Here is a 14,918-nt window from a genome sequence, read left to right on the forward strand (position 1 = left end):
CTTAGCAACAGGATCCAATGCACTGTTGTGATCCTGGGACTCGGTCTCTATTTAAACCCCTTCCTGGCCAGATACCACTGCCAGTGATAGTCCTGTATATGCTTACCAGCTAGGTTCCTGTTTCTTGGATTCAATTGGATTATTTGTGTTTCTGACCTCAGCTTGTATGTTGATGACTCTCTCTCTTACATGATTTGTACTGTGTATTCTGTCTGGTTCTGATATTGGCTTGCCTTTTGATTACTATCTCTGTCTCTCGTTGTTGTACTGTGCTGTCCTCCTGGTTCTAAACCAATTTTGTACAACTATCCCTTTGTGTTGTTTTGTCTTTTGGTCTCTGTCTGTCTCTGCACCTTAGTAGCATAGGGACCATTGACCAGTTGCGGTCTTGCCATGTAGGGATAGTACTGCAAGGACATAGGGAAAGCTATTAGGGCTCACTGTCCATGTCTGTCCCTATCTTCAAGCAATACAATACCCCTCAAGGAATTTTGGTAATCTAAGGATGTTGTGAGTTTCTTTTATGGATTGTTTTTTAGCACTAGGTCATGAAAATAAAAATGTAACTTAAACGTAATACAATATGTAGTTAGGAGAAGAAGCACCCACAATTTGTTAGACAATTTCTCCCAAGTACAGTAATATCCCAAACTGCCAGGTAGCCACATGGAAGTTCTCAGAAGGGAAGGCTTGCCATTTGACTTGAAGTGCAGATTTTACTGCTATAGAAACCCAACAAAAGTAGCCCCATTTTGTAAACTACATCCCTCTAGGCAGTTTTGGGGGGGTTTATAATTCAGGATTCCAGAATGTAATTCACAGTGAAAGACTCAGAGGGAAAACTACATATTTCACACAACTTTGCCATTTCAGTGCTTAATATGTTGCGTCCCGCTTGTGTACCCAGAGACATAAACCCCATAGTCAGATTTTCCTAGGTATGGACATAACCCATATGTGGATATAATCTGCTGCTTGTACACATGGCAGGGATCATGGCTAATTGGCTTTTTTGGAACATGGAATCTCTAGAAATGGTTGCCCCTTACAGAATCTTTGTTAAATAACCTTGATAAATTACCCCATTTTAGAAACTACAGCCTAAATGCATTCATCTAGAGGTATAGTGAGTGAATTAATTGATCTATGTGTTTTCCAGAATTCAATGTGCAATGGATAGCGTTGAGTAATTGGAGCAGAATTAGGATTTTATACACATGGTGTTCAAGAGCAGATACTTACTTTAAGGTTAGTATCAATAAACATATCAAAATAATTTTTTTCAGATCGTTTGAGAAAAAGAACATTTTTCATCCCCAAATAATTAAATTACCATCATCCATATTTATTGGACTAATCAATTACCGGTATTTAGCTACACCAATGATGAGTATGATATATAGGACCTTACAGATAGGTGTAAGCCATGTCCTCTACTTACACAGGTCTTCTCTGCTCTCCTTCCTTTATAATATTCTAATATACTGTAGGAATAAGGATATTTGGATTTATCCGGAGCCCCCACTGTCTCTTCTGTAGCTGCAGCCACTGATCACATATAACCCACTGCTCTTAAATATTTTTCTGCAATGTAGCCTTTCCAACATACGTGGTAATTAATCCCAGTAGTTTATGCCTGAATTACTCACATGAAATCCTTAATTGGCAATTAAGGAACAGTTACATATAATGTTAGCTATATTTGTGTCTCATAATGAAGAGGTACAGTAGGTGTCTATCCTCTTGGGTGTGTAACATTAAACCAAAGGAAATCATCCATAAATTATCATTTTGTGTCCATTCCTATGTTGTAAAGTCATGGCATATTACTAGGATCAGTGGGGGTCTGACCAATGGGATCTCTACCGATCTTAGAAATGTAGGAGACACAACTTTGAATAGCGCTGTGTCTCCTGTGTCCTCCAGGTTATTCAGGGAACTACAGTCGCCTATTACTGGCCTGTGAAAGGTGTGTGGCTATCCAAATATGCATGTAAATGGTTGTTTCTGGTAGAAATATGGACGTTTGAAGACACAATTTGAAATGTTCCAACTGGGTAAATAAGTAACAACTAGAGATGAGCGAATCGAAGTTGATGAAGTGTAAATCAATCCGAATTTCAGGAAAAATTCAATTTGCACCGAATTTCCTCACCCTTCGTGGTAACTAGAGCTAAGTGAATTTTTAAAATATTCAATTCACCGTTTTGCCGAATTTTTTTTTTTTTATTTGGTTCGATCCGAATATATTTGCAAAAAACTGCTATTTCCTGGCTGTAGAGAGCCTCTTTAGTGGTGTAGAAAACTGTGCCTTGCAGTACCACGCATAAGGAGTCTGCTTTGGTATTGAAATAATACTGTGAGTCAGTATGACATGCAGAGGAGAGGCATCGCTCTTAGAATTACTGCAGTCACGGGGCCAAAACTGACCAAATAACTCAAGTGTGAACTCAGCCTCACAGGTCGATGTTAGCGCCAAGAAGAAGCGCACTCCTTTTACATAGACCGTCATCAGTGGATTCAACATAGATGTCTCCAGAGTCTGTTCTATTAAACACTTACACAAGTATAGCCCCCCCCGACAGAGTGGAGAGGGTGTCAGCAGTAAATTTGTGTTGACGTCACTGTTGACGTCATCGAACAGGCCGAACACCTGTTCGATGCTAGGCACATGGCAGTATTCGGCCAAGTACAGCATGTGCTCAAGCTCCAAGCTCGAGTCTCCTCCCCGCACGTTTTTTGGCTGCTACACAGCCAATAAACATGCAGGTAAGTACTGCCCTCACTGTAATGCCAGTAGCCATGTTGGCTACTGGCATTACAGTGATTGGTTGGCCAGGAACGCGTCATCGGGTGCTATATAGCACCCGATGACGCATGTTCGGCTCATTCGTAGTCAGAAAGAGCTGAGCATAAGAAGAGACAGAGAGTGTAGGGAGTGTAATTGAATATTTTTTTGTACAAAAACATTTCAGAGACCCAAAAGTCCTTGTAAGGACTATTTTGTGTGACAGCAGCAATATATGTTTGTAGCGCAACCTGCGCTAAATTGCTCAGTGTTAGGGAGAGCTGTGCATAGGAAGGGACAGACAGTGTAGGGAGTGTAATAGGAAGATTTTTATATAAAAAACTTGTCAGAGATCCAAAAGTCCTTGATATGCTTAGGGGACAAACAACACACCGCCGAAGAGCTGTGGCAGGGGATAAGAGACCAGACAGAACTGTGGCTCTTGCCACTCAACCTACAACCAGGCATGGTTGTGTCTGATAATGGCCGTAACTTGGTGGCAGCTTTGGAGCTCGGCAAGCTCAGACACATCCCACGCCTAGCCCACGTGATCAACCTTGTGGTTCAGTGGTTTCTCAAAACCTATCCCAATTTTCCTGAGCTACTGGTGAAGGTCCGCCGCGTGTGTGCACATTTCCGCAAGTCATCGACAGCTTCAACCGGTCTGTTAACGCTGCAGCAGCGCTTGAAATTGCCTTTCCAGTCAGCTTCCACTATTTACAAGCGAGGAGTGGGCATGGATGTCTGAACTCTGTGAGGTTTTAAGAAACTTTGAGGAATCAACACAGATGTGTCTACTCAATGGCTTACTGCTCACAATTAAGGATGAAGCTTTGCATGTGGAAGAGGTGGAAATGGGGTAAGACATTACACAGGGTGATAGCAAGAGCACCCTCAGTTCGTCTTCTCAGCGCGAATTGGACGATGAAAAGGAGGAGGAGGAGCAGGAGACGGTTGCCTCCACTACAGAGGGTAGTACCCATGGAAGTTTAATTCTATCTGTTCAGCGAGGGTGGGCAGAAGATGAGGAAGAGGATGAGAAGATTGAGAGTCATTCTCCTGATGACGACAGCGAAGTCTTGCCTGTTGGTACTCTGGCACACATGGCTGACTTCATGCTAGGCTGCCTTTCCCACGACCCGCGTGTTATACGCATTTTAGACAACATGGATTACTGGTTTTTCACCCCGCTACAAAGAGAACTTCTCACCTCTCATTCTTCTGGTGGAGAGGATGAGAAAAACGGTGCAATACCAGAAGGTCCTTGTGGAAAAATTGCTCCAAAAATTTCCATCTGACAACGCTGGCGGAAAAGTCCGTAGTTCCTTGGCCAACCGAGGAGGGGAGATAAGGGGAACACACAGAAGTTCCAATAGAGGCAGGGAAGCACTCAACAAAGCCTGGGACAGTTTCATGACACCCCACCAGCACCCTCACCATGATGCGCGGCCTAGTGTCACAAGGAGGGAAAAATTTGGGAAGATGGTGAAGCAGTACATAGCAGACTGTGTCAGCTTCCTCAATGATCCCTCAGTGCCCTACAACTACTGGGTGTCCAAGCTGGACACGTGGCACGAACTGGCTCTCTACACCTTGGAGGTGCTGGCCTGCCCTACAGTCAGCATTTTGTCTGAGCGGTTATTTAGTACTGCTGGTGGCATTAAAACAGATAAGCGTATCCGCCTGAAAATGCTGACAGGTTGACTCTTATAAAAATGAACAAGGCCTGGATTGACCATGACTTCTCGACTCCACCAGAGGAAAGCTGATGCACATAAAGGCACTTTAAATGTGCTGTTTATAATGTACTGATTTCACTGTATTCCCATGCACCCCTTCGACCACAATGGTTATATGGTATATGGTTGAATCTTCCTTTTCTCATCCTCCTTCTCCTCTTCCATCATTTGTCGCATATGATGCCCTCGCATATATGCCCTTCGCATATAATGTTTTACAGGGTTAGCTCACCAGCAGGCCCGCACCTGAAATCTTTTACAGGGTCAGCTCACCTGAAGGCCCTTGCATATAATGTTTTAGAGGGTCAGCTCACCTGCAGGCACTCACCTACAACCTTTTAGAGGGTCAGCTCACCAGCAGGCCCTCGCATATAATTTTTTACAGGGTCAGCTCAACAGCAGGCCCTTGGATATAAATTTTTACAGGGTCAGCTCACCAGCAGGCCTTCACCTACAGTCTTTTATAGGGTCAGCTCACCAGAAGGCCTTCACCTACAGTCTTTTACAGGGTCAGCTCACCAGCAGGCCCACACCTAAAATATTTTACAGGGTCAAAGGATGTGGTAGCCGTAGCTGTTTCTCAGGCTCACTCTCCGGAATCTAACCCTGATTCCCTGTTACCCATAGTCACCATTGTTTGCGCTGACAATACCATTGAAAGTTGATAGGCCAGACATCCGAATGGATCGTCGCCGTCACGGCCCCAGGTTATCCAGAGTCACCAAAGAGGCAGCAGGCCCTCACCCATAATGTTTTAGATGGTCAGATCAGCAGGCCCTTGCTCCAAATGTTTTTTAGGGTCACCAGCAGGCCATCAATCATATTTTTTTAAGGCTATGTATGATGCCCCCCTTTATGTGTTTCAAAGAGTGTATTGTTGTGCCGGTTCCTTGTAATTTTTGGCAGCCCTTTCACTTAGTGCATAGGCTTTATGAGTGTAGGAGTCCCACTACATGAACAATTGTACCACAATGTGAATGAGGCGCTCCTTTATGTGATATACAGGTTGTATTGGAGTGCCTCTTCCTTGTCATTTTTGGCAGTACTTGCACTTTATATACAAGTAAATATACAGGAAAGAATGTTTCCTAACAATTTTTCATCTAAAATCGATTTTATCTTTGGCTTTGTGCATATTATTGTCAGTTTGTAAAAGTGGCATACTACTCATACAACATCGTTTCCAGCAGCAACAAGGGAGTCAAAGATGCATCCAGACATCCTCCCCATGCTGTTCAGGGGTCTTTCCATCAATTTCTGACCTTTTCCTATGAACCAGGCACCCTCCCCTATTCAGAGCAGGGGGTGCCTGGTTTAATGCTCGGGTTCTCCCATTGACTTCCATTATACTCGGGTGCTCGGTAGAGCACCCGAGCATCCCGATGTGTTCAGCCCGAGTGTTCAGCCCGAGCCCCCGAGCACTATGGTGCTCGATCAACACTAGTCACTGATTATTTTTCCCTTCCTCTGATCCGTCAGAACAATACCCCACAAAAAACCTATCCTGTCTGTGGAGCATCCACCTTCACTCGGTCAGCATTTGGTCAGTAATCCATCAGTATTGCTAATGCCTAAAGCAGGAGTGGATCCAAAACAGAGTTGACACGTGAATGGAATATTTGCATGTCTTCTGTGTTTTGTATCCACTCCTGCTTTTGGCTACCAAATCACAAGCCAATTCTGATGGGACCAGCTGCTACACAGACAGGATCCGTTGTGCGTCTCATTTTTCCTTCCTTCTGACAGATCAGAAGAAGGGTAAAATAAATTATGATGTCAACCAGGGCGAAAGGCAAAAAACGTGGCAAACACTTTTAGCCTGATGCAAGACAGAATCCCCTAACTAACTAACTACAAGCTTACTGTCGTCTTTAGGCGCTAATCTGTACTTGGTGCGTGCACGCTCTTACCAACCCAGGTCTGCTATTCATCCGATGGTGACTTAAATCAGACAAGTCTTTCCAGAAACCATGAGGGCATGCAGGGTGGATAGCTCCATTCCAGCTTTCCGGGATGATATCTGGATAACCAACAGAAATCCGTCACTTTCAACAGTGATTCCGGCCACTCCAGCTCACACTGACGCCTGGATGCCACTGGATTCTGTGATGCCACTGGATTCTGTCTTCCAGCTCCTGTGTTCCTGAGAAGATGTCTGCTTCTTGCCCAGTTAGATCACCACACCTCTCTATGCATATTCAAATTCCAGCAGTAGCTTAGCTGCGCGGGGAAACAGCAGCCTCTGTTGGTCAAAGAGCACAATGACAGCCCTAATAAGTCAATACTTAAATTAACAGTCGAAAAAGAACTTGTCAAGTCCAGCTCAAGTGTTCAAGGAGTAAACTTTATTCCAGCGGCTTTAAAAACTTTCAGTACATACAGACTTGTACTTGTTACTTGTTTCAGACCATTGTCAATGTACTGTAGGTCCTTTATCATGACATAAAAGTAAAAACGAAAAAACTATAATGGTTTCACTATAAATACCCCTCCCACACGTGGTCCGGGTACCCACAGTGCAATCAGAGCCATATGCAAGGTTTTAATTTTTTTTACATATTGAGCAAACCATGAATAAATACAATATGCTACAATAAAATCACATATTGAATCAAAAACACATTATATTACTCTTCACAAAACAAATAAACTGTCATGGCTGACGAACACATAATAATCCCAGGGAGATCCACATATAGCCTAATACTGCAGTATGAGGTCATGTCTTTTGTTTAACCCTTCCGGGTAGCGTGTGGCTAACTGGAATATCTAGTATGCCTCACAATTTAATAATTTTCTCCTCTGATCTCCTCCTCTCTTCGGTATAGTGATTATCTCAATACCCTGTACCTTCAATCTTGATGTGTCCCCACCATGCCGAACCGCAAAGTGCAAGCTGACCGCAGACACATTGCGGTTCTCATAGTGGGGCACATCCGAAATATGCTTACAGACTCTTGTTTTATTTGATTGGATGTACATTCCACATATTGTATCTGACAGTCCATGCATGTAATCAGATACACTGCATTCTTGGTGTTACAGTTGAGATAAGTAATCTCAAATTCTTTACTATTAACCGTAGATTTAAAAGAGTTAGTTACTAACAACAGCAAATGCACCTGCCGTGACCACATTTGTAACTGCCCTTACAACTGATCCAGGTGGGGCTCGATGTTACAGTATCCCTAAATAAACTGGGACTAAGAATTTGCCCAAGGGTCAGGGCTTTACGAGCCGCAAATTTAATACCCTCCTCCACAATACCTGACCATTGATCATCATATTTCAAAAGAGGTAAATGCTTTTCTATTATTTTACAGATTTCACTATACTGTTCACAATATTGAGTGACAAATGTAATTACCTTACTTTTATTTTTATTTTTATCTGGGCATTGGTGAGATCTTTCCCCGCATCCTCGATTTTCAGGAAAAATCTGTGATTTTCTCTCCAGTTTGGAGACTTCTCCTAACTTTGTCCAAGCTGCCTTCCTAGAATACATCCTACACTGCAGTCTTCTTATGATGCCCGGGGGGATTGGATCCTTTTCGGAAAAGTTATCTGAGTGGGCTGATTCCCTATTGCAGCCTTTGATTCCCATGATTCCAGGGTTCCTGAAGGATACAAGGTCGGTGCTGCAGGCATTCTCCGAATTTAAGTGGGAAGAGGGGTTTAGATGAATCACTGCAGATGTAGTGTCATTATACACAAACATCCCCCATGATCTGGCCCTCAGAGCACTGTCCTGGTTCCTTGATAGGTACAGTGACTACACCAAGGACTTGCAGGAATTTATGGTCACAGTGGTCAGTTTTCTCTTCAGGCATAATTTTTTTATGTTCAATGATGTTTATTATTTGCAGTTATTGGAAGTGTCGATGGGGGCTAAGTTCTTTCCCTCCATAGCCAATATCGTTAAGGCATGGTGGGAGATTTCTCCTCATCGACACTTTCCCTTTTAGTGGCTGTTTGCGGTGGTATGGCCGCTACATCGATGACCTGCTTATGGTATGGTCTGGTGATGTGGCGGCCATACCACTGTTCACTAGCTACATGAATTTATGTGTGGAATCTATTTCATTTGAAGTCCACCATGATTTGGATTCTATACATTTTTGGGATTTGTGCCTGAGGGGATACAAAAATACAGCTGTGGTATGTACAGTTACACACAGAAAGGACACAGCAGGGAATACCATTCTCCATGCTTCCTCGTGCCACCCATTGCATGTTATAGAGAATATTAGGGCCAAACAGAATTGCACAGATGAGGAATCCTTTAGGTGTGAAGCATCATAAGAAGATTCTAGTGTAGGACGTATTCTAGGAAGGCAGCTTGGAACCAGTTAGGAGTAGTCTGTAGAGTTGAGTTGAGTTGAAAACCTGGATGTTCGGGTTCGACGAGTTCGGCCGAACTTGAAAAAAAAGTTCGGGTTCGGGACCCGAACTTGATCTGAACTTGACCCCGAACCCCATTGAAGTCAATGGGGACCCGAACTTTTGGGCACTAAAATGTCTCTAAAATAGTCCTGGAAAGGGCTAGAGGGCTGCAAAAGGAATCAAAATGTGCTTAAGAGCATGACAACTGTTCTGCAAACAAATGTGGATAGGGAAATTACTTAAAATAACATAAAATACAGAAAAATTCAAAATAACAATCTGGATCTAGGAGTAAGAGGTTGAGGAGGCGGTGGATGGGTGGATGTGGCGGTGTAGGTTGACGTGGCGGTGTAGGTGGAAGCGGCGGTGAAGGAGGAATAGGTAGCCAACACTGATTTGTGTTATTTTTTATTTTTAAATTGGGGGATATAACATATTGGGACATATAACAAAATAAAACAAAGAATAAGTGCACTTGAGTACAAGAATGGATGGTGAGGCTGGTATAAATGTCTATTCTGCACAAGGTACGGACAAGTCCTGTGGGATCCATGCCTGGTTCATTTTAATAAACGTAAGCTTGTCCACATTGGCTGCGGCCTGTGATAATGCTCTCTGCCGTGCTAAACACACGTTCACACTATACACTGGCTGCAGGGCAGGTCAGCACCTCCAAGGCTGACAAAGTTTTTCCACATTTTGGCCATGCTAACCCTGCCTTCTCAGGTGCTGGTGGTGCCCCAGCTGCGTTGGCGACCTCTTCCTCCTCCTCTGCCTTCGCCTTGTGCTTCCACTCTGCCCCCGCTGTCAGGTGGGAATGCTATCATCAGCGTGCGCTTGTAGTCGCGCATCTTCCGATAAGTTACAGATGTTTTCACTAAATTTAGTTCCCTGTCAGCAATGCAGAGCAGGGGTTCGTTCACGGCAAAAGGGGGTACATGTCACCCAGCAATAGAACAGAGGATTTTGAGAGATTTAGGCCCCTGTCACCCAGGCACAGCAGGGGTTAATTCACGGCAAAAGGGGGTTCATGTCACCCAGCAATAGAACAGAGGATTTTGAGAGATTTAGGCCCCTGTCACCCAGGCACAGCAGGGGTTTGATAGGAAATCTCAACGTCCCACTTGGTACCCCTGGTACCGAACTTCTAGTATCGGCTTGGTTTGAGTCTTGTTCTGACGTCAGGAGAGCGCTTCACTCAGTAGGGAATGTGAATTATTAGTGCACACAGGTTATATAGAGGGGGTTTTACCCCCTTTATTAGCATATCAACGTAAGTTATTTATTCAACCTATCATATATTAACACGTTCTATTCTACAGGCAAATAGAGCAAAAAGCGGAACTTCCATATTTGGGGTATTGTCCGGGAGTAGTGCCAAAGAGATAAGTTTCATGGTTACAGAGAACAGAAACTTAGCAAAAAACTGAATTAGTTTTAACATATAAAAACATGGATTCCTTTCAAATCCCCTCTTAGAACCTTTAGTGTATCACACTACATGGTTCTTTCCTTTCTTGTCCTTTTTCTCTCTATATGATATTAGGTAATTCTTATTCCGATCTGGGCTTCGATCCTCCTGGGGTAGAGTAGTCTGATATAATGACATATTAGAGATCCCCTTTTCTAGCATTCGTCTCACACAGGGAATAAGACATAATGCTAGTACACCTATTACTATAATTACTATTAGTATGACAATCCCTAGTTGCATGAGACCTTGTTTCCAACTTGTGAACCACCCAAAATATTGATCCCATGGATTATTTATACCTGAGTTCTTTTTCAGTTCTATTGACAGATCTTCAAGCTTTTTTTATAGCATTTGTGACCTTTCCAGTGGGACCAGTATTTTTTGGTATGTATGTGCAATACTCGGCACACTCCGCCCTTCTCTGTGAGAATTATGTTCAACACCATTCGATTCTGGAATGTCGTGATTGAGTCCGCTTGTAGTTCTTCTGCTACCCCTTGTAATGCATCTCTGGTATAGTTTACAAACCTTTGCTGATTGTAGTATATGTCATTTATCCAACCCACATTTTTATTCACAGTAATGATGGGAAATATTTATTCAAATCCGGCGGCTACTTGATCTCTAGCTTTGAACTCATCTGGGACCTCTCTTGGAACACCTATTGCATCTATATACACATGGGGATCAAAACTTGAAAGGGGGCTGCTTCTTTTGTTTATCTTTAGCACCCCTTTGTCTGTGATATCTGATTCAGTAAAAATGTGCATGTTCATTATAACTTTGGCAAGCGCACATTCACCTTTCTAGGCACCTTCCAGTCTGGATCTTATTTTTTCATCTCCACAGATCCAGTACACATCTCCTATGGAGTATACTTGGTTCTGAGTGAGGGATATATTCAGATTGCTGTATTTATAACAATAACCTTTGGTGAAATTCTGTACATTCCTCCCATGTGTACTCCCTTTGTAACATGTGTAGTTACCTGGATATACCTGGATACCTGCTCCTGGGCGAGGAGTTTTTAACAACAGGGGGTATTTTGACTTCCACTCTATACATGCACTGTGGTTATAAGACATATTAACAAAAAGAGTCAAAAAGCATTCTTCAACACTTTCTGGTAACACTAGGGGTACGGTACCTAGGTGTAGTTTGGCAGCACCGCATATGTAACAGTTACTTTTATTCACAGAGGCTGCACTATACTTCATCCACTCCAGCCACACATTAGCATCAGAAAAACCCGTCTCCATGGCTAAAGTATCCTCATATGTGGGATCAGATATGGCCTTTATTTTTTTTAGAGAAACTATATGTGGGGCCAGTGGGTTTTTAGGGACATTTGTAATGGTTTGATATTCTTTGGATTTATACATATCTCTAAATCTGAACATTTGTGTTGCAGTTCCCCACATTTTATGGAAGTACCATACTAGTACATAATCTCCTTCATCCTGTTTACCAGGGTTTTCTATGGTTAGTATAAGTTTCATTTCCTGTGATTTTTTTTTGGGCAATATCCTACACCGGAGAATGAAGAAGTGTCCATATAGCATGTCCCTCCCTCAAGGAGTGTCATTCTAGTTAGAAGGGACTTAGAATTTCTATCTTTTTTCTTGAGCGCGCTTTCTGGTTTATATCCCCATTCTGTCCCTGTATTCCACCCTGTATTCTGACTCCTAGTATCCACAATTTTTTCCCAATATGAGTCTGTTACGCAAACATAGGCATGACCCATCGACAAAAACTTCTGGAGCTCCTTCAATGGGTGTGGATGACAAATCATGTCTTGGAGAAGTTTCATGTTCTAGGACCTGTAAACAGTCATGTGTGTCTGCGAGGCAATCTTCTTGTCCTTTAAGGCCTAAGAGAGCATTCAGTATTGGTGCTGGACCTGAGGTGTGGGAAGCATACTTGATTTCGAGTGAGGGATCACTGTGTAGTATTACCTTATATCCTGAAAGTCTTTGTGCAGACATGTGTTGAGTGTGGATGCCCTTGAGTAGGCCTACAACATCATGAGTGGTGTGCAAAATGGTGTAATGTCCCATTGTGAAAGGAGTTGCCAACTCTACCATGATAGCACAGGCTGCAAGAGAACGCAGACATGCCGGCATCCCTTGGACAGAGGTGTGCATTACCTTCGAGAAAAATGCACATGGGCGCAACTTGCCTCCATGTTCTTGTGTCAGTACGCCCGCTATGGTTTTACAGTTTTGTCGTGCAAACATGTGGAATGGCAGTTTGTAGTCAGGGAGGCCCAATCCTGGACTAGACATTAATGAACATTTCAGATAATCAAATGCATTGTACATTTCTGAAGACCATCTTATTAAATCTGGTTTGTCCTCCAATGTTGCCTGCCTCAAGATATTGTCATAGTAGGAACAGTCGGGGATCCATTGTCTGCAATAGTTAATCATACCAAGGAAGGACAGCATTTCCTTCTTGGAGTGTGATAGTGTGTGATAGTGTGATACGAACAGACGAACCTCCCTCCCAGCCAGCCTTACACTCCCCTTCTCTGACGTGGCATTAGCATCTGGTTGCCAGGAGACGGAGAGTGACGTGTGCAGCCGCTGGGTCATGTGACCGGCCGCTAGTTCATGTGACCGGCCGTCTTCTGATGCGGCCGCACTCTCCCTGCTGCCTCTAGCTGACGGAGGTCACATGCTGCACAACAGGCCATGTGATCGGATAACATGACTCTCCCAGGTCCTGCGACTCCCCCAGGTCCTGCGCCCACACAGGCTTCCCGGAACCATTACCCTCTCAAATAAATTAAGAATTAGAGATCGCACCACTTTGAGGGTCGATCCTTTGACTATAGACCTTATGAGAACCGAATGAAATAAATTATTCAAGTTTGTAAACATTTTTCTCCTTCCCTGTGCCAAGCTTTGAAGAGCCTTCTCAGGACTGCCCATTGACCCGCCCCTTTCCTGCCCCCTTTGGCTTTGGCAGTTTTTTACAATGTATTTAAATGTATGCAATTTGCTTTTATGTATGCAAGTCATTTGTACGTGAAGAGGGGGTATATCCCCGAAACGCGTTGTACCGATTGCTTAATAAAAAAGAACCCTCATTCTAATCCAACCACTGGGTGGTTTTTGCGCCGTGGGATATTCTTTTTCTCTATTTGAGCATATCCTTGTGGCATTCTTGCCCAGGTTAGTTCTCACCCCTCGAAGGAAAAAGCAAAAAGTAGTCTGGTCCGCTTGTCAACTGGGATAGAGAAGAATGCATTTTTCAGATCTATCACACTGAAACAAACAGCATCTGCTGGGATGGCAGATAATAACTGAGTGATGTCAGGTACAACAGGGGCTATAGGCACAATTATGTTGTTGATGGCCCTTAAATCCTGCACAAAGCGAACTGAACCATCTGCTTTTGCCACAGGATTTATGGGAGTGCTGAAGGGTGAAATCACCTCTTCTAAAATGCCCTTGTTTAAAAAATTCCTCGATCATTGGCCTCAAGCCCTCAATTTTCTCTGTGGATAACGGGTATGGTTTCTGGAACACTGAGATGACACCTGGTTCTACAGTAGCTTTGTAAGGTGTGCAATCTATGAGCCCCGTGTCATATTCATTTGAGGACCATAATGCAGGGTTAATGTTGTTAAGTTCTGGGTGGTCCTGTATGTTTGCAACAATCAGTGGCACGGGTGTAGAGGTTGGAATGAGGTCTGAGTGTACTCTTATGCCCTGATTTTTGGCTGTCACTTGTATGTCAAGCTTAATGAACAAATCTCTCCCTAACAGGCTGACTGGGCAATCTGGTATAATGCTGAAGACATGATTTGTGATGTATTCCCTGTCCGTGGTCTCGAGTGGTAGTGAGGCAGTTTTGTAAGTTTTTGTCAATACCCCATTAATTCCCATAGAGGGCTCAGATTTTCTCAATGGTCCTTTGTACAAATCCTTACTTAACACACTTGAGGTTACACCGCTATCTACCATAAAACCTACTCTCCTTCCTCCCACTCTCAGTCATCTAAGTCCACCCCTTTTAGTTGGACGCTGTGGTCCTCCTTCTGTCCGTCAGTAGTGTCCCAGCTGTCCATGAGAACAGAGCTCTGATGTTAAGCACAACACTTAACATGTAACTTCAAACATTGAAACAAACAAATCTGACAATACAGACATGAACACACAAAGGGCCCATAAGAAACTTTTCATTGACTTCAATAAAAAAAAAAAAGTACAGCTCAATCAACACTGTTGGCACCAATAAAAACCAAAAATCTTCCAAGAAAAATAAAATTAAATTCTCAATGCGCATATTATATGAAAACAAATATCGTACTCCATACACATTCACATTTTCATGTACTCCTTTTCACAAACAGCTCATAACCACGCCCTTATACATAAAATATGAATTGCATACACAGCTCTGCTAAAAACATCCATCAGTCTTCACACATTTTTGACTCAACTACAACTCAAAGCCACACCCATTCACATTCCACTGAATCATTTATGTCTTCAAACCCAGCCACATAGTTTTCTTTGTTTCATCC

The 14,918-nt window shown here is 43.1% G+C and overlaps 1 long non-coding RNA gene across 1 annotated transcript; it reads left to right on the forward strand.

Moving 5' to 3' along the window:
* The first annotated feature begins 1,576 nt into the window (after positions 1 to 1,576).
* LOC120977829 lies at positions 1,577 to 12,042 on the forward strand. Its single transcript, XR_005773971.1, has 3 exons — positions 1,577 to 1,591; positions 10,541 to 10,545; positions 11,923 to 12,042. It is a non-coding gene; the product is annotated as an uncharacterized LOC120977829 (long non-coding RNA).
* The last annotated feature ends 2,876 nt before the right edge of the window (positions 12,043 to 14,918 follow it).

Source organism: Bufo bufo, chromosome 8 (genome assembly GCF_905171765.1).
Source record: "Bufo bufo chromosome 8, aBufBuf1.1, whole genome shotgun sequence".
In the NCBI taxonomy this organism is placed as follows: Eukaryota; Metazoa; Chordata; class Amphibia; order Anura; family Bufonidae; genus Bufo; species Bufo bufo.